The 22,276-nt window shown below is 41.0% G+C and overlaps 1 long non-coding RNA gene across 6 annotated transcripts; it reads right to left on the bottom strand.

Annotated features, from left to right (window-relative positions):
• LOC149918252 (uncharacterized) lies at window positions 1–22,254 on the bottom strand. Of its 6 annotated transcripts, none has more exons than XR_016466197.1 (8): window positions 22,141–22,254; window positions 11,885–12,014; window positions 11,601–11,792; window positions 11,139–11,240; window positions 7,141–7,200; window positions 6,099–6,254; window positions 5,560–5,812; window positions 1–4,107 (listed from the first exon to the last, which is right to left on the bottom strand). It is a non-coding gene; the product is annotated as an uncharacterized LOC149918252 (long non-coding RNA). The 6 variants fall into 6 exon arrangements; XR_016466196.1 differs by lacking the exon at window positions 22,141–22,254 and adding an exon at window positions 12,581–12,662; XR_016466201.1 differs by lacking the exon at window positions 22,141–22,254 and adding an exon at window positions 12,581–12,662 and having other exon boundaries at window positions 6,135–6,254.
• Window positions 22,255–22,276: the final 22 nt, after the last annotated feature.

Genomic DNA, 22,276 nt, shown 5'->3' with positions numbered 1-22,276 from the left:
TCTTTAATGTTTAGTATACATGAATGTATCCAGTTGTTCCATTGTCCAGAATTTCCAACTAGAGGCAGGACAGAACAGAACAAATGTTCTAATCCCGATTTCAGCAGGGACTGGCAGCAAACGGTTAGGCAGTGTTCAGTTTTCTTCAAAACAAGGACTTTGGGGGGCAATTCTTTCAATTTGTAACAAAGGTCACAAGTTAATTTCTCTTATCTTCTTCCAGCTCCATTATTATCAGATCAATATATACAATACCAGCAGCATTGGCACAGTCTGAAGATACATTTCTAGACATCCACCAAGCATTACATGTGTGTATCAATGCCAGACATGCATTTGGTCAACCTGCATCAGAAAATAAGTCTGGAGGAAAGACTTTGACCTCATGGTCAGTCAAATAGCACAAAGTTGTTTCATCTGCTGGAAAAAGGCATGCCATACATATTGTTGTTTGCATTTATTCATTTGAGAGTATGCACTCAGTAACACATCCTTTCTGTCATATCAGCAAGTGTTTTACTGTCACTAAGAAAAAAAAAGCAAAGAAAAAACTTATCTATAGACTTCCACAAAGGCCAAGGTTACAGTATTTCCAGAAGGTATGAGCTTCATGAATCTCCATGTGGAAGTGTATCTAGAACTGACAGATGGTAATACTTGTTGAGGTGATGTCTGGTATTCTAAACAGATGATACACTGAATAACATTAAAACAGCCCCCATAGGTTTTGTATTCATAGCATGTCAAATGGATACATCTGAAATATTCTCTTTATCTGATCTAATGCTTAACAGGAAGTCATTGGTAAACCCCCCTTCAATTTGCTCTCCATAATACCTAACAATAGATTACAAGCCGACATTACTTTTATATAGCATGCTTAGCACATGCTGAAATATATTAGCACTCTTTTCAGCTGAAGTACAAGATTACTTGGCAACTTTTTACAAATTCCTATTTGTTTTCATCTTTTCAACACCATAAGTTGAGAGCTCCAGTATTTTCTTTTCCTTGGCGAAAGCTCTGAAGATTTCCTAAAAGTTTCATAACACTGACAAAATCCCCAGAGCAGCAATAGCAGCAAAAGTTGCTGCTGCTGCTGCTTCTATAACGTCCTTTATATTGAATTAAATCTAATGGTGACTCTGCAGCGTCTCAATAAATATCAGCCTGTATTTGAAATAACATTTGTCTTGTATTTTACATACATTATCTTAATCCAATTTGTCCTTACACCTTACACAGGACAGCAGTTAGACAGTAACATAATCCATGTATTTCTGATCCAGGTAAAATCATATAAATACAAAATCAGTGCATTCAAATGCAATTAAACTCATTTCTGCTACATTCCTGTTTGATGAAGAGCTGATACATTTATTCTTCTGACCGATACCAAGCAGATCAAATTAAATTAAAATGTAGCTTCAATTTTACCATGAAGCAAGAGCACTGTGCATTCATTAGTATGTAAATACAATTACCACAATGATACTGCTTCTGTTGACATCATATTTTATCTTAAGAGGCTTGAGACATGAGTACCCTCTGGTGACTAGACAAATCACATCCCAAGAAATCTGAAAGAAGTTTTCCCATCATCTTCCCCTTACTTCGGGATAATGGAGTAATGGAGAAGAACAAGGCTTAGTCTACTTTTGGAAAGAGAAAGAGATGAGATACTTCAGCATTCACTGAAATTAATGAGAACCTCTCAAAAGAAGGTTGGTTGAGTGCTACATGTTGGTTAAGTGGAAATTCAGCTACTGGTTTATCTTTAATCCCCTTTCAGGTAATCCTAAAGATTCAGCCCCTGCAGAGGTCAGTGTAGCTGGGGATTTGGGACAAGACGGAAATGGGATAAATGCTCAGATAAGTTCTAGAACTACATAGCACTGCGTTCAATGTTTTACTGGGATTAGCTCTGCTAGAAGTTTCTGAAATAAAAGAAGTTATCCATTATCTCTGAAAGACTAATATATAGAAATGAAAAATTTATGCTGGGCCTATGCAGTTTTGACAGGTATTTTAATAGGCCTACACATTGCATTAAAGAACATTTATCAAATTAATTGCTTGGAAAAAGTCAGAGTTTGACATTGCTCATTGGCTGTGAGTTCAGAACTTGCTATATCATATTAAACAATACATCTCACTTCAATTTAGAACAAGTGCCAGATATTTATGGAATTAAGAAAAATGTTTTAGCATCAAAGAAGTATTTAAATCTTTAATGCAATGGATTACCAGCTCCATCTCAGAAGAGGCATATGGACATACAAAACATTGTTGCTAAAATGACATTGAAGAATGATTTCCTCTATAAGTATGTGTCACAGCATAGAAAATGTATTAACCTGCTCATAGAAAGCATAATTATTTGCACTACTACAGGCCTCATTTAAGCAACATAGTAAGTTCTGGAGTTAATTATTCACAGAAAGTCTGCAAAATATGATTTAGCTTAACAATAGAAAAAATGTTGGTGAGTTAGCTATCTTCTGAAGAGCTTTCTGACTTTTAAACAAAATTGGCATTCAAAACTGATTTCAAATACAGAAAAAAAAAAGAGCTTGAGCTTCAACATGAAAATTTTTACATTATATCAGGAAAGATATTCTTAGGAAAATTAAAAGTTCTTGTAGCTAGTTAAGTTTCTGGACTACAGAGTATGAATTACTTCTACAGACTAAGTAAAACTCTTAGCAAGCATTTTTATAGTATTTGTAGATGACTTAGTCAAGCCTGTTACGTGCAGAACGTATTCTAATACAAGTTCAAGAAACACACTTTCACTATGTTATACATTCTTCCCCAAAACTGGCCTCTGATCATGAACTAAGGAAAAAAAAAAAAAAAAAATCACATAACCATGCATTTCTATCCCATGACCATCAATTCTTGAGCCAACACAAGGGCACATTCAATTAATCCAGAAGCATTAGAGAGATTGCCAATGAAGCCCATTTATTCATTATTGCTAACAGCTGTAGCTGAACTCACCAGTAGGTGCCACTTAGCAAACCTTACTCACCCTTACAACATCAGATCTGACCTTCTACTTCAGCCAGCATACTTGTGGGTCAGTGAACTACCAGAGCATGCATCAAGAGTACTGGCTTATAGGTAGCTTATATTTATTTTCTTTCCTTGCATATCAATTGCAATGAAATAAAAACAAAATAGCTGCAAGATCCATATTCAGCACAAGTGGCACTTATTTTTTTTTAATGATGTTTATAAACATCAATAAACCATTACAAGATACAGGCAATTAACCTGTCCGCATCAGTGGCATAGGCCTCAGTATTCAAACATCACTGTGAAGATGGGGCCAAACAGCCTAGCTGATTGGTGGGCTGATAAGGTTATGGCATCCTCATGAGAGGGAGCAGAGAGGCAGGCACTGATCTACTCTCTGGTGTCCAGCAATAGAACCCAGGGGAATGGCATAAAGCTTTGACAGGGAAGGGTCAGATTGGATACCAGGGAAGTTGTCATGGCACTGAGCTGCCAGAGTACAAGAAGCATCTGGACAATATTCTCAGATACACGATTTTTGGGTGGTCCTGTGCAGACTCAGGAGTTGAACTTGATGATCCTTACATAACCTTTCCAACTTGGGATAATCTATGATTTTATACCACAATTCCAAATTGATATGTATCTACTGGAGCACATGGTATTACCTGCACACTGGACTTGGAGTCATCCAAACACACAGTGAAAAATATGACACAGTGAACGAAAACTAAGTTCAAACTAACAGCTTGATCTTCATGCAGCATATTTGTGACTTTCCCTCCAGGTAATTAATAAATCTTTCCCATCTTATTTCATAACTTCTTGACAAGAATAACATACTTTCTGTAAAAAGTCTGAATAACTTTTTCTCTACACAGGCAAGCTATAACTACTCAGTAGGTATCTGGTCTAAACACTGATATATTCGGGGCAGTTTTACAGAGTAGCAAGCAGGGTATGTATGTAGTTTTAGTACAACCACCTTCTCCAGAAAACTTGCTCCAGTGCATGAACCTGTTCCACCTGGAACCAGCTGATTAGAGTTTGGGAGGTACTGGTTGCTTCTGAGAGGTCAACAGTTTCCTGGGTGGAAATGAAAGTGTTCAGGGATTTGGCAGAAAGAACTATTTTTATCTTTGGAGCAAAATGAGTTTTCAGTGTAGAGATAAGAGAAGTAAATGTATCATTCATATCTGAACAGGTGTTTAAAATCTTATCCTTCTAGCAATATAGTAAAGAAGCTATGCTATTATGTCAGGCTATGCTCCCACAGCAGAATCACTTCTACAGGAGGCAATTCTGAAACACTGCTATCTCTATTTTAAAATAATCCAGCATGGAATCAGAGCAGGAGCTACGGACGTTGTCACCAACAATTTGTGGTGTCCAGGTGGGTGAAGCAAAGATAATCTATATGGCAGTGATAACACAATATGGAACTTCAGCTGAATTCTTTGGAAAACCCAAAGCTTGCTTCTGCAGAAGCATTAAAAGTCTGAATTTAGGTGCCTCAAGGAAATACATATTTGAGTCATTGTCTACATCATTTATAAGTAATTCAATTGAGAATCCTCCTTGTACATGAACTGTATTCTGAATACCAGCACATTCTGAATATTTCTGTTGGACATTTTAAGGTTGCTTTTCTCATAAAACTTGCATCTAATTCTGACAAGACAAAGCCAAGTAAATCAGACCAAAGTCATAGTGCAGTGGCTTTCCATATATATATGTAAAATATGTTGTAGCTTGAACAGATGGTAAAAGTAATCCTCCTCAAGTAATCAAGATAATTACATGACATTACCAATTCAGTGGCTGCTTTAGCCACTGCTAAGTAATTTTTAATATTAGCTTCTTTGTGTTTCAGCTAGCTATGAGCTGCCTGAACTAACAATAGCAAAGAGGATATTAATTTAGCACTGAAGATGCATGCTGTAGTTTGACCCAAATATATCCTATTGTTGTAGAAATACTTGGTGAAATTTTATGGCTCCTGTTACTCAGCAATTAAACTCACTGGAAACGTTCTGATGAATGCTTGTCAGAAAACATTAATTTGTAGAATACAAACTGTTTTTATCCAAATACCTCTGGCTTGACAAGTTCTGGCTGAATGCCAACAAAGCAATGAGGGACATGGAAGCCAGTGGAACCAAGAGTCCTCAATGACCCAGGTGTGCTCATCCCTGGGAGTTTCCCACAGTTGAAGTTCCACAACTTCAGTACGGATCTTTGGATGAATAAGCCCAGGACTTCAGCTCAGTAGTGAATCTCAAATCCCTACCTCTAGCTAAAACGCTGACAGCAGCTCAGTGAATTCAGCATTCGTTTTGTCAGCCAACAAAAATTTGTCAAGAATTTGGGATTCACAGAATACATTTCAAGGTATAACTAGAGTATTTTAATTATCAAAATACATTAATGTTTAAAAAAAAAAAAAAAAAAAAACTGCATGGAAAATTTCCAGCTTGGCACTTAAATTAATATGGTTTTAAAATATTAGTCTGGAACTTGAGATCTGGCAGTACCTACCTCTAACTCAGAGTCTTTCATCAGCTTAATTGAGCTGGCTGGTATCAGTTTCTCACAGCAGGCAACTAGAAGTTATGGCAGAAAGTCCAGGAGATGCAATAAATCAACTTCAGAATATTTTGTTAATATGGTGGAGTATTAAATGAAAACTATCTTTGCACACTGCAATAACTAAGCAGTCTTAGAGCTAGTTCTTGTAGATTTCATCATTCCCGTGTTTAGAAGTAATTTATCCAGGTCAAGAACATTAAAACTGTGAAAAGAAAAATCAGACATAGCAATCAAAACAGGTCACACGCATAACAAAACTGTTTTCTTCCCCCCAATCTCACTCAGAATCACTGCATATGTACAATCTGTTATAGATAAATAAAACTAAGCCTTATTTCTAGAATTTAGCTTTACTAGCAATTATACACACAAAAAAAAAAAAAAATTGATACCCCCAAAAAATAATTATATGCCACTTCCCCTGAAAGATCACAACAGACATATAAGCCTTGCTTCAGACAACAAAAAGCAGCCAGTCTCCACCTTACCCTTTGTGAGGACCAAAGGTACACCCTCTTCAGTACCTGGGTAGCCTCAGATTGAGTCTTGTCTCTGGTGCTTCCTTCATCCCCAACCTCTCATAAAACACCCCTTGGGCCCTTTCCTTTGGCACCACTCCAGTATCTGACAGCAGTCACCTCCTTCTGCAAGGTTGTTAAACAGGGAAGGGAAAATCAGTGTTACCAGATGGGAAACAATGACAGGATCAGAACACAACCTCTCTGCAGTTTTCTACATTGATTGTTACTGTGAAGAAGTAGCTGCTGCATCCCAAGTCTTTGCAGGCAAAATGCCTCCAGGAAATATTGTTATTGATACAGTAGGCAGAATAGATCCTTGACTTTCATTCATATGTAAGAGTTGTCTGGAATTTAGATAAATGCTTCTGAGTCTCAATCATGGAGATCTTCCTATTCCTGTGCATTCATCTATCTTTGTCTTGCCACAGCCCCTTTCCTCCTCTATAACTATATCTTGCTTGACTTTGTTACATTAGTGCTTCTTTTTCTCTCTTTGGCGTCTTTCTTCTTATTGACATCCAAAGAATCATTAGTGTTTTCTGCTCTCAAATGAAGCCCTCTAACTCCAATTTCTCTCTTCAGCCTTTGTTCCAAGTATTATTGTCACTAGAACTCACTGTGACGCCTCTACAAAACAAATCCAAAGTACATTTGTGGCTCCCCTTCATGTAAAGAAAAAAAACAAAAACCCACCAACCTTGGAAAGGAAGGTCATTCACCTCTACTACTCTCCCTGATATTGATTCAGTGCCTTCTAGAATACTTCCAGCACACACAGCTTTGGTTGTGGAGAGCTACTTAGTGTTACACATTGGTGAAAGCTGAATTCTGGCATAGATATAAGTTTTGCGACAATAGTACCCTCTTCACCAGGATAGTAAGAACAAGGTCATGTTTGGCAGATCTCCTTGCACTGTTACAGATTTTTTTTTTCCAAAACTTTCAGGAGTTACCAGATGCAAAAGAATTACAGATGAATTCCAATTCTTATAATGCACAGCATCATTACCTTAATTAAATGGCTTAAGAGTAAGAATCTGAATATCAAAAGGTGCCACCTTGCTGCCACCTGTAAAGAACAGACATAATGAAAAATATTAGAGGAAAATAATTTTCTTAGGGAGATCCTTTGAATTATGGTGAAGTATATATTTGCAAAAAAACAAAAAAAACAACAAAAAAAAATTTTTCTGAAATCTTTCCAGTGTTTAACAGTTACCTCTGTGATCAGGGTGTTGGCAACCATCCACCTGGCCAGCACAGCTGGGTCTCATCAAACAGATTCTATACAATCCTTCAAAAGCAGTAAGTCAAAACAAGACTGAGCAATACCAGCCCCTTCTCATTAAAATTACACAGAAAAGAGACCATCACTTAGTATAGGCAGCATCCTAAAACTCACACCAAGACCTTATCAAAAGGACAGGATTATCAGCAGGCACAAATTCAAGAAATGCTGCCACAGTGTACACACTCAGATTTACTTTGCTGAATGATTACTCCCTATATACATATGCCACCACGGCTTTTTCCAGAATGCCACAACAGAAAGAAAGCTTTGCTAGGCAATGGTAGTCAACATGCTGCTCTTTCATTGCCCAGGACTTAGCCATTACTCTCATCATCTAAAAGCTTTAGATATCATTGTCCAAGATGCGATGTTGTCAAGGGCTGGATGTAGCTACCGCTTCCATCTTTCTCTGCTTCCTAATCAGCAGTCATTGTTACTTAATATCGTGCCTGCCAAGAGTCAAAAGCAACCTAAAAGACTTGTTCTGTGTTTTTCATTTCTACATGAAAGTTGATATTCAGCTCAAATTCCAGTTATGCTCCAACTCAGAATTTTGTGTTGCAATATGATGCTCTTCTTGTACAGCCAAACCTAGTATCTAGTTCGGCCATGGCCATGTGGAGAGCCCTAAACTTAGCAAACGCAGCTCAATATCCAAACATCCCAGAAATAGTTTGTGCAGTTCATTGGCTCCAAGCTGGTTCCAGTGATGAGCAGTGTGAGTTTTGTCACGGCTGTAGATGTGGGAGAAGATCATGGGCCCTATGTCCTTTTATGGTCACTTCTGTAAGTTCTAACAACCACGTGTAAACAAGAGTTTGGCTTCTTCTTTCATCACCATCTCATTTTACATAATCAGTTAAACACCACCATTTAACAATTGCCTTAGTGTTACTGCCCGTGCAAAAGGACTAATTAGGCTCTAGGAAATTTCTGCAATGGAAGACAAGTGAGTTTTAACAGATTTTTTCAGGACAACCTGTCTTCTGGTACTTGTTTTGCATAGAAATTAAAGGAAACTACAGTAAGAGATGTGTCATATGAAACAGTAGTCTGCAGTTCATAGGAAAGGATCCTCTCTTATTCCCCTGATGAGAATGTGAAAAATTATCCTCCACTAATAACCACAACACAGAACTCCAGAATAGACAGTTCAGCTAATAAACTAGAACTCACTTTGGAAAAGTGTTTATTTATTTTGAGTACTTCTTTTCATTGTCCTCTCTGAGAAGACTGGAGTTTGTTTTCTACTCAACATTTGCCAATCTGATTTGCTCAGCTCAAAAATTGCTGACCATTTTGCAAGCATATGAGGTCTCCCATGACTACTGGGATGTCCATGGAGTAGAGTCACCCTCTGAAGGCAACTAGCCACTGCTACATGATTCACACTCCTACAGGGAGTTTTGTTTCTGGAATCCTGCCCAGTTACTTATGACAAGCTGATTGTGCTGTAAGTGCTGCAATGCAACTAAAAATGAGGAGGCTTTGCATCATTTTCTATAAATTTTGAAACACTGAGCCCTGTCATTTCTCTTGCCCCCAGGGGAAGTCCATCACAAAATCTACAGATTGCACTAATCTAATGGTAAATTTTCCCTTTTATATGGGCAAATAGCCAGGCTATGAAGCTTTTCTTATCAAGAGGAACTAATGGCTGCCTCTGTCATTTTTTTCTCTTCAATTATTTAAGCTTTCCCTACACTCAGGTTGGCTTCTTGCTGGCAGCATTGTGGACTGCGTCTATTAATCATTGACTGTCATTGTATTTTAAAAGAAGGAAAGTGAAAAGATTGCCTAAGAATAAAAATAGAAATTTCCTGTTTTTTTCCTGACAAATAAATGATAGCTATATTTTTCCCAGCTTTACACTGTCTCCAAATATGCTTTCCCATTTTCCAAGTAAAAATAACATTCTAGATACACAAAGCAAATTAGCTGTTCCCAGAAAGTCCATATTTCAGGACCTCCTTTCTCCTGTCAAGGTTTGGTAGCCTCTACTAAAGCTTTGGAGTCCTTCCCTGCAACCATCTCTAGAAGACTATCAGGGAAAAAGGACTAAGTTCTCAATGTGTTATTGGAGGCTTAGCCTCCTAAATCAGTGGGAAGCTATTTCTATCAGTGGTAAAACTAACCTACTTAATTATTTGCCAGGAAGGCTCCCAGCACTATATATTCTCAAGCCCTCTCTCCTTTCCTTGTCTAAACTGACTTCTTTGCACCACAGTCAGGATCTTCCTCTGCAAGCCCTCCCAGTTGGCATTCTCACTGAGGAGATCATAAGGACATTCCAGGCCTATACTCTCTTTTCCTGAGAACTTGGACTTCCCACAGCTTGTCATTCTAGCAGGTCTTACTCTCCCTTAGCCGTGTACTCCTCTGGAAACTGCAGGCACAACTGAATTCTTCACTGTACTGAAAGACACAATAAACCATAAGTGCATTTCCTTTAAAGAAAGATAAAGCCCATATCAATTCAGAAAACAGAAAAACACTTGAGCTTCTTCCTCAATATAAACTCTCAGTTTTGCTTTTTAGAGACTGAAAAGCCACTACAAGCAGAAAATCATATCAAACTGCTTCTATTCACTGCACACTGTTTTGCACTTACAAAAACTATTGCCACATGCCTGACCCAGTCACTCAAAAAAAAAAGTTCACAGTATGTCTCACTCTGATGCTTTCCTGTAGGGTCCAAGAAAGGAGAATTTCAGATAAAATAACATCCTATAAAGAAACGGCCTTTTGAGTAAGTGTAATGAAAACACTCCTTGAGTTGCAGCACATCCTGTCAGACACAAAAAAGTCAGCTCTAGCTGATGGAAGTAAGACAGATGTTAGGACTCAAATGGCCAAAATATTTTGAAGTCAATGTAAAGTTGGTTTGGAGCTAAGGAATTCGATCTCTCTTGTTTCATGAAAAATGAAATATAGAGGTGATGCTTTCTCTGCATTTTATTCCATGGAAACAGAGTGTAAGAATAGAAAATGTTGTGAAAAAATTTCCAGGAAAAAGAATTTGCCATGCATAGGGTTTAATATTGACTTTATGCACTGCAGTACATTCATATATTTATATGAGTAATAAGTTTTCTTTATTACCACCAAGTATTATAATGTGCATGTTATCACATATTATTAAATATTATTACATACTTGCTATAATACTTTCATAAGTATAATATCATAAATTACCTGAGAAATGTCTGTCACTCATGGATTTAAATATATTTGCTACGCTGCACTGGAATGTTTACAATTTAAATAATCAGCAATAGTGCCTTAGAATGCTTTTTCTTTTCTGATTGCTGAAAAAAACCACGAAGTTTGATGTATCTGTGTCAGTCTACAGCTGAGGGATATTTTCTGCTCCTTGTTTTCTGGAAATTATAAGCAGAAAAATCCTGTCATTTTTGCTACGTTATTCACAAGTAGCGTGGCCCAAAATTAGGTCTGCAGAGTAATGGTGTTGATGCAAAGGATTTGATACAAACAGCACAGATTTGGGGCTTTTGTATTTTAATTCAGATTATCTCCAGTCTAGTTCCATGGTGCAAATGCCACAGCTCGACATTCACCTCAATATCACCTGAAAGGAATCCAGTTCCTGCACTCCCAGACTCCACAGAACACCAGTAAGCAGGAACTGGGAGAGACATGTCAGAAGTGCACTTCACCCAAAACTGAAGCACTAACAACAAGTGCACCCACCGTACCTTAGGGGTGCCTGCTGCCATTTCTGGCTTGTAGAAGTTAATCCACAAATGAAAAGATGACTCTGTTCCAAAGTATCCATTGATTTGTTAATCATCACATGGCTGTTTTTCACAAGGGAAAGAAAGGCAGGTGGGACAAAAAGATATCAATGTAAGTATCCATTGAGTCATTAATTCAATTACAGCACAAGTATGACAGCAAAATAACTCACACTTAAGAAAACTAGAGCTGATTAAACCTAATCCTATTTATCCGGAACAATCATAAAATTAAATCTCCATTACTAAGAGAAAAGAATGTCTCCATTGATCATTTCAATCCTTACCAGAAACACAGCAAGACACTGAAATGTGATAGCTGTGAGCTGCAACCTCTTTCCATATTGTTGCAAAACACTATAAAAGATCTCAAGCAAAGAGTACAGAATTAAATGGCATCATGCCTCTGACTGTAATACCTACCTAAGACTATACCTTAACATTATGAGATTTCACCATTGTCAAGCAGTTGTGACACCATGGTAGTCCGAATGTACAGCCAGTTATGTGCTCAGCAGAGTACCTGGACAGTCAACTTCCATTTACTGCAGAGCTCAGCTGCATGTTTCCTCTGGATAGCAGCAAACAACCTCTGTGACATCCTTAATGCAAAGGCTGAAAGTTTAATTCATTTCTAAATGCAGAAAACTCCTTTGGGAAACCTTTGGCTTCCCACAATATCACCAAACCATGCCCAGGTTACTTACCAAACAGCTCCCCGAAGCTTATGTAGCAGCAAGGCCAACAACCTCAGCACCTAGGCTGGGCCCGCAGTGTTTTGCACAGGAAGCATGTGTCTTCAGAAGAAAAGGTCAGAGCCAAAAAGCTGATTTATATCTGGAAACAAAAAGTACAAAAAGGAACACTGTTAACACAAACACTCTGCTCTGAGAAGCAGTGCCATGAAAAATTCAGTGCTCACATAAGAGACACAGTTTCTCAGGGAGTCACAAGGTAAACTGCCCCTGGGGGGAGATAGGGAGGATAGTAATTTGCAGTGCCAACCTGCTCTTGTGGATTCAATAACGCAGGGTGAACTGAGCACCTTACATGGATTGAAATGCTGTTTTCCTGGTGAAAATCTAAACATGGTCTGATGCAGCTGTGTTATAAGAGTATTAAAACCAATCATCTCAAAAGTAGTAGATTTAAGTCCATTGTCCTGGCCAAACTCTGACTTGGTAACTTAGGTTATTCCAAGTTATTCAGTTTAACTCTTCCTTCTTTAAGATCCCAGCTACTGAGTTCTGTAAGGACCAACAGAAGGACCCAGAGGTGACACAGTTCCACCCAGACTGAAACTCAACCCTACCTTATCCTCCCTATGAGGTGAGGAGGTACTACAGCCTGAATCTCAGCTCCCTTACAGTTCACAGACAAGGAGATAATGGATGTAAACTTACTCCTAACACCACTCAATCCTCAGCACCATCCTTGACATCCTGGCTTCTAAACATCCCCAGGCAGAATTATTTTCCTAGGAATGCAACTCTCAGAAACCATACAGCTGAGTGACCTAAATTAGCAATTATGGTTTAAAGGATTAAGTAGCAGCTAAAGAAGGATCATCATCACCTGGAGTTAGAGCCTTAAATTTCTCTGCCTAGTCTTTGCACAGGAAAGCTCAGCTAGGCCTGCAAATCTAAGCCTCCAGACCCCCTCACTCATCAGACCATTCTCTCAGTGAGTTTAAGAGAATACATAATGTGTATTTGAGCTAAAGAAACCCAGAAAGGAAATCCATTTTACTTTTTACTTCATTATTGTATACCTTATTTTTTTCAACAAAATCTAGTAACAAACTGCAGCCTGAATATTCTGCACAAAACTACAAATCCATAAAAAGTACAGCAGGCATAAGAATTTGTGGGGTGAATATATTCACTGACTGCTTGCAGCACCCAAAACAGTGGGCAGCCAACAAAAGAACTAACCATCCTAACCCACCTGACCCACAGGGAAATGTCTTTCTAATGCAGATTTAGCAATCTGTTTAACTGCATCTGTGCCAGCTAGACACAACCTAGCAGGAAGCTGACGGCTTCATCTCAGCTCCAGCTGTGCTCTGTCTCTTGTTGAAATCAATGGGATTGCTCATGTTCTCAGAGGAAGGCACTTTTCCCAAGTTTGCTTGATTTTTATGTGCTTTCACACACAAAGAAAAAAAAGAATTGGGGGTGTAATAAAAGGCTCCAACCTCTTTTATTGTTTTCTCAACTTGAGCTTCTATTGTTTCCGTTAAGATTCAGGAATTTGGGGCTCAGCTCCCGTGTATGCCCCAAAAGTGCTTGAACATCTCCAGCCTCCCTCCTACCAACAGGAGAAGGCCAAAGAAAAATCAATGCAGCAAGTTTGCATGCTCCAAGTGGAAGACCAGCTCTACTGCAGCACAGGAGGGAATTTATTATTGTTAGGTTTTTGTGGATAGTTGGACACCTTAAAGCAAAGCTTTTACTTAGACAATCATCTTTATAAAAGATTCAAAGCCATCCAACCTGGCACCATGACAAACAGAAGAAAACAGTGTCTCCTGGAAGACAAGCTGCCAAAAGTCTCCTGCAGGAAACCTAAACAAGGAGTGACTGTACCCACCGGGCAGCTCAGGCATGAGAAAATGGTATTATTAAATTGCACATTCACCACACTTACCTGCTCACAGCAAACACACAAAAAAAGGAAGAGGGATTGGTGTGCTTGAGGAAGCTGGTGGTGAGTGTTGGAGTACTTGTCTGCTGCATGTTGCTGCTTCACCAGCCTCAAAAGCAGTGCATAAGAGGAGATGGTACACAATCCCACCCCAACAGCAGCCTTTGATACAACCATAGGCACGTGGCTGGGAATTCTGATGTGTTTTTTTTTTTTGGATCTCTGGGTCTTTACGCTGGTGAAAGGCAGATTAGGGTGCCATTCTTTATAATTCAAATATTTACAGGAATCATAGAATGGTTTGTGTTGAACTTGTTCCAATCCTCTTGTAGTGGGACACCTTATAAGGGGTTTCCCAGAGCCCCAACTTATAGTGAGCAATATAGTGCTCATGAAGCAGGCTTACTGAGCTTATTAAATGGCTTACGAGATATGATTAACTGCTAAGAATAGGTCTCAACTATTCTTGCTTACGTAGGAGAAAAAATAATCATTTTACAGCAGCAATGACCCAGATGACAGATTTCATTTGAGGATAAAGATTATTTCAAATTAGAATTCCCCCTCAGATGATGATAGTTGTCTCCATAATTCTTCAGAGAATGTTTTTACATTCAGGCTGCCTGAGGGCCTTCATAACACTTCAGAGCACAGCACTCACTGTGCCACTGTGGCATGGTAATGGTTGCAAAACATGTCACTGATGGCATTTGGTAATAGGGTACTGCATGCTCCATCAACTTACAGAAATCAGTATTAGCTACAGTAGACTAGAGACAGAAATCCACTGCCATCGTTTCTGTAGTAGAGCAACTAAATTCATACAGAGTAACAGTGCTCGCAGTGCTTGTCTTCAAGATTAAGCTCTTTGTTCTGGACTTGGAGCAGGTGGAGAGCTTCCTTTTCCCCCAGCATAGCTATGGTATCAAGAGCAGGATGAAAAATGATGGCAAATATTAACTAAGGCTAAAAAAAATGACAGCTGCTCCTTCAGAACCCCTGCAGGTTAAAAAAAAAAAAAAAAAAAAAAAAGCTTTGCAAGTTTTTGTGTTGTTTTTCTTCTTTCTAGCACTGAGAAGACAAATTACTGTTGCTATTAGAATTACACTCCCCTGGATCTTCATATGTCTAAAATAAACTTGGCATGTCAATAAATCGCATTAACAATGGAGTTTAAATGGGTCTATTTTCTACTAGCATAAACAAATCAGAGTACTGATTTTATTTTTCATGTGCACAAATAAATATATATATATATATGTAATCAGATTGTTAAGCCTTATTCATCAACAACCTTGCAGCAGGAATATTTTGACTCTTCTATTTCAAATTTAATTACTACATGTGCAGCAGGTGCAGTTCACTTAGAAGAGGAAAGCACTCATGAAAACACTACAGAGCATATGACCACTCTTAACCCACTGCAGACATGTACATGCTCACTCTATTCAGCCTCTCCCTAACTGCTGCTGTACTTATAAGTCCAGGACTACTTGCCTCAACAGCCTATGCAAAAGCAATGGCACGAACACTTAGACTCACAGAGAAACATGTCAGACTTCTATTCCTCCTTCTCCTTTACTTTCTGGCTTTTCTCTGTATTTCAATTCCTCAGTGAGAGTGCAATGTGTATGTTCTTTGCTATCATCAGCATTTTCTAGAGCCAGCTGCCATTTGATATATCTCAAACATTCTGACCATGTGGAATTTTACCTTGCCTGCCATCACTACCAAGACATATCTTTTGAAGGCCAAAGCTTAGAAGCACAGGGAGGAGCCATGCTACCACCTCCTCAGGTGAGTATGGCAGGTAGAAGGGATGGGGAGGACTCATAGGGACCAGAGGAGAAGGGGAGAAAAGCAACAGCCCCAAGACAGCACAGGGACAGAAAAGCCAAGAGTGGTTGACCAAAGCAATGAGAATGAGAGGCAATGTGCTCAAGGTGGAGCACAGGAGGTTCCCTCTGAACACCGGGATCACTTCTGTGTTGTGTGGGTGATGGAGCACTGCCCAGAGGCTGTGGGATCTCCTTGGAGATCTTCAAAAGACACACGGACATGGGACCAGGAACCCTGCTCTCATGTCTCTGCTTGAGCAAGGACAGCGCTTTGAATAAGAAATTAAAAATGCATGCCTATCTTGTTGTAACTATGGATCACCTTTAAGGATGACATGGGACCATAGAACAAAGCTGCTGTCAAAGGACCATGATTTATTTTTAGCTAAGGTTAGGAGGTGCAGCAGTGAGACAAGGAATTAAAGAGAGCTCATCTCACGGATAAGAAAGTGAACGTTGCTCTGTAGGGAGGAGGGAATTGCCCTCTATCCTGGCTTCCACTATCGACTCTCTAGGCTGCTAATTAAATCCTTTAGATTTTTCGTGGTTGATCATTAATTGTAGTCTCTGCATTTGATAGGCACCTGACTTGAAAGTCTGCAGCTTAAAACATACATAAGCAAAACAACTCCCAACTACCAGTGACAGTGATAAAAATTGCTTCTTGTTTTTGGTGTCTAATACCAGTTACTTGGAAAAAAATGCAGTCCTTGGTATCTCAGAAAGGGCATCCGAGATTAACAGATATTTTTGGTATTAACAAGTAAGCTTCGGTAATGAAACTTTCTCTGGTTTGGGTGTTAGGAAAATGAGTTCAGATTTTGGAAGACTTATCTACTTACTCTCTTGAGAAAATATATGGGAAAAACTCAGGAGAAAAAGACTGCACCTACCTGCAGAGGCTGAACAGTGAGTGAGTAGCAAGTAAGCTTTGAACATGCACTGACCAACAGCTGAACTGCTCATTAAGTGAACACCTCTATTCAGCACTGTTGAATCACAGTGGTAAAACAGAGTACCTGGTCAGTTAACTAAAGGCTGCTGTAAATTACATGTGCAACAAGGTAAAATTTAAAGCAATACGGACAGAGTTGAATGTTAACTGTGTAATCTTGATACTGAATATTCCTGGTGTGGATTCAGCAGTATGTTATGTCCTTGTGTGTCTTTTCAGTGTGCGTGCATGTGTACGTATGTATCCCTGGGGTGTGTACATCCATCTATGAGAGTTCTGCATGAGAAAAGAGGTTCCTTTTAAGTTTCCAGTAGAAAGTAAGACAAAAATAATTTCCATGCCTTCATTGTTATTTTAGCTGCAAAAAAATCTTTCAATCAAGTGACATAAAAGATAAAAATAAAGATGTGGTATAGTCTCTTGCAACATTTTAAGAGAAAAGACTGTGTTTGCATTTCTAGGCTGCAAAGAGAATTTGTACCAAAACTCAAGAAGCAGAAAGCATGCTCAAAAAGCAGAAAACCTCTCTCTCATCCAGAACATCATCGATGCAAGGGTGAAGGCAGGCTCCTGGTGGCACAATGCTTTTAGGATGAAGTGGAAGTCCTTGTGCCAAAGCCAGCTGGCAAGTAAGGCTGGGACATGGAGGTGAGAACGAAGTACTTTCATGCTTCCACAGACACAAAAACAACATTTTTTCATTTCTTTCATATTTTCTTCCCCTTTTCCTTGAAATATAAATTACTCTGTACAAGCATATAGTTGTACCACTTGGCAGCTCCTGAAAACTGGGACTGTTCTTATGTTTCTGTATGTGGAAATTGTTATTCCAGGTTACAGTCTCCTTGTCAGCACTCACGGAAGCGAAAGAGCACAGACAGATCCACTAGTAGTATAGCAATGGCATCCAAAGAGATAAAGGAAAATCTGCTGTGGGAAAAATAAAGGAAGTCTCTTAGTTGTGGGACACAACAGTTTCATCTAAAGCCAGTGAAGGAAGAGCATTCTGCACTACAGTGATCAAAAGCCCATGTCTTTTAAGTCCCATGTGCAGAATTTCAGATATTACTGAAGTTCTTGAGCATTTCCATTGGCAAGTCCCACTTCTGGTGCAAATCCCATCTCTATAACTGACTTTCTACTGGTCTCCACTCCACACTTTTCTTATGCCAGTCTCTGGTCTCCTAATTTCTTTTTAATAGTTACTGTCACACAGGAAACTTAAATCCACCATCCATTATAATACTTCCAAAAATGACTGCATCTACTCAAGCTAAAATCTGTTTTAAGAAAGAATGGAAGGAAACACTCACCCTGAATCCTGCAAATTTTGAGATTGTATAACCATTCAGTTGAGTCAGTGGCAAAACTCCCACTGCCTTCAACAGAAACCAGAGCTCGTGCCCAGTTCTACCTGATGGCAAAGCCAGATACAGCAACCGATAAACCAGAGGAGAAGAAGTGCAGCCGAAAGTCATAGAGGCATCAGAGCACAAGCAGCAATAAGAAAAAATGGAAGGAAATGAATATTTTCAATACTGTGAACTGGGTAAAATAGGGAAGTCCAAATTAAGTAAACTAAGCCTTAAGCTGTTAAAGGTCCTCATAGGAACCCAGTACCGTGTAAGATTTGCTAGGACATATCTTATTTCTTGCAATCAGTTTCTTGATGTAAATATAAACCCAGTAAGCCTAGGCAGCCTGTCATTCCTAATTTGCAAGGATAATAATAACTGGGTTTTTTTTAGTGAAGCTTGAATTCCATGAGCTCTCTCTCTCATCTCAGCACATCTGCCCCTGCTCTCCTGCCAATCCGCCCTCCCCCCCACCCCACAATGATGCAGTACATCATTGTCAAGGAAAAGGAACAGAGAAGAACACAGTGAGTTCCTTCTCACAGTTCCAGTAGCAGCAAGCTGAAGCATGGACAGGAGCAGCTGTGATGTTCAACCAGCAGGACAGCAGCCATGGCTCCTGCAGTGAGGAGCTTGCTTGGACGCAGAACCAGCAGTGTGTGGAGAACATTAAACAGGTGCAGAAACACCGGGGCTCTTTCTTGCTTAAAATGTGATTTTATTGCCTCCTTTTGTCTGTTGCTCTGGGCAACTGCCTACTCCACCTGCTCCTAGAAGTGGGCCAGCCTGCCAAGCTTGGCTGTAGGTAGGAGGTAGCTGCACGCAGAAGTCCTTAGCTTCTGCAAGTAGGAAAGATGCTGGCCAGTCTGAAAGATGCTGACTCAGTCTGAAACTTCTGCCCCCCAAGGGCTGCAAATAAATGGTGTTCTCAGGAGAGGACAGCAGGGACATGCTGCCCCCAGCAAAAGCAGGCTGTGATACCCAAGGAGAACAAATGGGAGTTTTAGGTTCTTAGGACCTATCTTAGTGGACCTAAGATAACACGGTCACTTGGAAGATAGCATAAACCCTCAGATATTGTGGCCCTATTACACGCACAGTATAGGGCCTCCCAAAGTGTTTGCTGCTTCACTTCAGAACTGCTGAGCTCCACTAATTCCCATGGAACTATATCACTGTTGAGCACTGTTCAACACCTCACAGTCTGTACTGAGGCACATATGCACAAAAACATAAATTTAGATTGCAGACAGAACAACCTTGCAGAACCACACTGTGAAAACACACAGCACTGCCTATAGTCTATCGCCCTGATTGCCTCCCACCTCTGTTGACTACTGGGGCTGACCATGGGGTTCATTTCCATACGAAACTGATCTCAGAACAGCACACTGCCTCAGACAGCCCAATCTAAACAGGAAGCCTTTATTCATCTGGGGGTTGAATATTAGGAAATACTTCTCTGAAAGAGTGGTGAGGCATTGAAACAGGCTGCCCAGTGAGATGGTGGAGTCACCGTCCATGGAGGTGTTCAAGAAACACTTAGATGTGGCACTGATGGACATGGGTTGGTGGGCATGGTGGGGATGGGCTGATGGTTGGATTTGGTGATCTTAGAGGTCATTTCCAACCTTAGTGATTCTATGACAGATGTGGAGTCAAGCCTAACAACTCTGCACATTTGTACTGATCTCCATGAGCTGGGACAAGCTGTATTTGCACCCCCAGTGTCACACTGATGGCAGTGGGACATCTCAAGAAGAAAGTTTGGTGGGAATTACTGGAGGATCAGGCCATCAACAAACCATAGCTTGATTATTCTCAGGTGTTTCACCAAGGGGGGGTATTCTGTAGCTTTGTTTAAATGTATCTGAACTTGGAGTAAATGAGGCCAGAATAGTAACCAAAAAACTATGATGTAACATAGTAGAGATTTTCTGGCTACTTTGTGACCTACATTTTTTCAGGACCAAGCCTCTACTCAGAGATGTTTATACAAAGGCACCTTCAGGATTACACCTCTGTTCTACTGCATTCAGCACAGCACTTTATCCTCCGTTAGCCCTATTGACAGCAGAAGCACCTGTCCTGTAAGGTCATTGCAGGGGTTTGGGGATCACATGTCCAGGCAGTGCTTTGCCATCACAATGTGAACCCATGCTCAGGCAACATAGAAGCATAGAATCATAGAATCCTTAGAGTTGGAAGGGACCTCTGAAGGCCATCTAGTCTGACTCCCCTGCAATGAACAGAGACACCACAACTAGATCAGGTTGCCCAGAGACTGATCCAGCCTTGCCTTCAAAGTCTCCTGAGACAGAGCATCAACCACATCTCTGGGTAACCTGTTCCAGCACCTCACACCCTCACTGTAAAAGATATTTTTTCCTTATATATAACCTATATCTAACCCTCTTTGAGCTTGAAACATCCCCACAGCCACTCTGGGACTCAAACACAAACACTGATGCCAAAATCTGGCTTGCACAGAGGAATATTTTGCTGAGAGACAAAATTTACAAAATCTGTTACTCAATATGAAATTTAGTAAGGTATTTTTGATGATGTTTGCTCCTATAGCAAACAAGCAGCACCCTCTTTGTGATTTGTATGTGACTGTACATGACATTTCTTGATGTTCTTTCAGTTGAATTAAAGAAATGAAATGTTTATTATTTAAGTAAAGCCACCAACTAATCTCCCTGCTGAGTTAGCCCTGCACTGATGCACTGACCACATCCCAGGGAAAGTGATACATCTGTTTCTCAGCAGCTTCTCTGCCTCTTTTCAGTGTCCTCTCTGCCACAGCCCTGTGGTATCCATCCTCAGCACTGCACACAGCCAGGTGCCAGGCTCAGGGTCTGACCCCACTGGAAGCAGGCCGCTCTGACTGTTGCTTTGGAGCACCATTGGCCTCAGCCTCCACAGCACAGCGTTGGCTGCTGCAGCTGAGTCATGCACGAAGGCACTGCCAGCTGCAGCCCAGAGCGGCAACACAGATCAGTGCAGGTGCTGAGCTGCACGGTGAGGCTGTGCCCTGTGCAGCACAGAGGTCCTGCTGCTGGAGCTGCACACCATGGCGGATGGCAGCGGGAAGTGACAGTCCCAATCTCACTTCATCTGAGAGCATTCAGGTAAGAGCCCATGCTGCTGGCAGTGCTGCCAAAGACAGGACTCCAAAAGAATTTGTAGATGAAAACTCAAGTTTTCAACTTGTTAGAGAAATCCCCAGCCAGTGGCACAGTGCTTATTTAAGCACAACACTGCAAGGTGCCTGTAACACCAACAGTTGTGCAGGCAATGGCACACAGAGTCACATCTCCCAGGCACATGCATCTCATGACTGTCCAGTTTGGCCTGACTCATATGGAGCATCAGGCAACCCACAGAGAGGAGAAACATGCACGCTCACCAGAGAAGGCTCCTTATCAAGTACTAATAAATGTCTCAGGAATGTCACTTTGAGAGAGGGGGAATTTTCCAGTGCTGGGCACAGAGATGGTTCCTGTGATACTCTGCCCAATCTCAGTGCTGCTGGTTGCATTACACACTGACACTTCTCTCCTTCACACAGAAGCCCCCTCCCTGCCAAGCTAAGCTCACAGAGCTTACAGGAACGTAGTCTGCTACATTTAGTTAAAAGAGCCCCAAAATTTGCAGAGTGCTGAACTACTAGAAAAACGGCAAGCAAACAGCAGCCAAAAATTTCCCCTCGTACTCGCATGCAAACGCGCACGGAACCCACAAGCGAACTGCCCTGCGTGCCTTTAAGCAAGTCAGGGCCAAGGGGAGCCAGCCCGGCCGCGGGGATGTCCGTGTAGCACTGAAGGACGGGAAGGGAAAGCTCCACTCCCAACCCAACGCTCGGTCGGGCACACCGTACGCCGCTCAACATGCATTACGCCCAGCTCCTCCCCTCGCTGCCCGCCCCTCCCGGGGCGGTTTCAGAGCCCCGCGGCCGCCCCCGCCCAGCCCAGCCCAGCCCCGGGCGGCTCCGGGGGAGCTGCCGCAGCCCGCGGGACGCCTGGACCGAAGCTGCGCGGGGACCGCCCGCCGCTGCTCCGCGCCGCCCTCTTTCCTGCCTCGGGCCGGGGCTCCGCATTGATGCCGCCAAATAAATAACTGATTAAAGCACGGGAAAGAAAGAAACAAGCGTCTCTCTTTTGTACCTGAGCAGCCGGGGCTTCCGTGCGGGCGACTACAGAAGACACAAACAGCGCTCTGAACTCTTCCGTGCCGGAAGGATGCGCCGGCTCTCCTATAAGAACCCGACGCCGGGGTCGTGAAGCGCTCGGCGGAGGAGAG

The sequence above is a fragment of the Phasianus colchicus genome, chromosome 4 (genome assembly GCF_987193195.1).
Source record: "Phasianus colchicus chromosome 4, bPhaCol1.hap1.1, whole genome shotgun sequence".
In the NCBI taxonomy this organism is placed as follows: Eukaryota; Metazoa; Chordata; class Aves; order Galliformes; family Phasianidae; genus Phasianus; species Phasianus colchicus.
The sequence above is the reverse complement of the archived record's forward strand: the minus strand, read 5'-3'. Positions and strand labels throughout refer to the sequence as shown.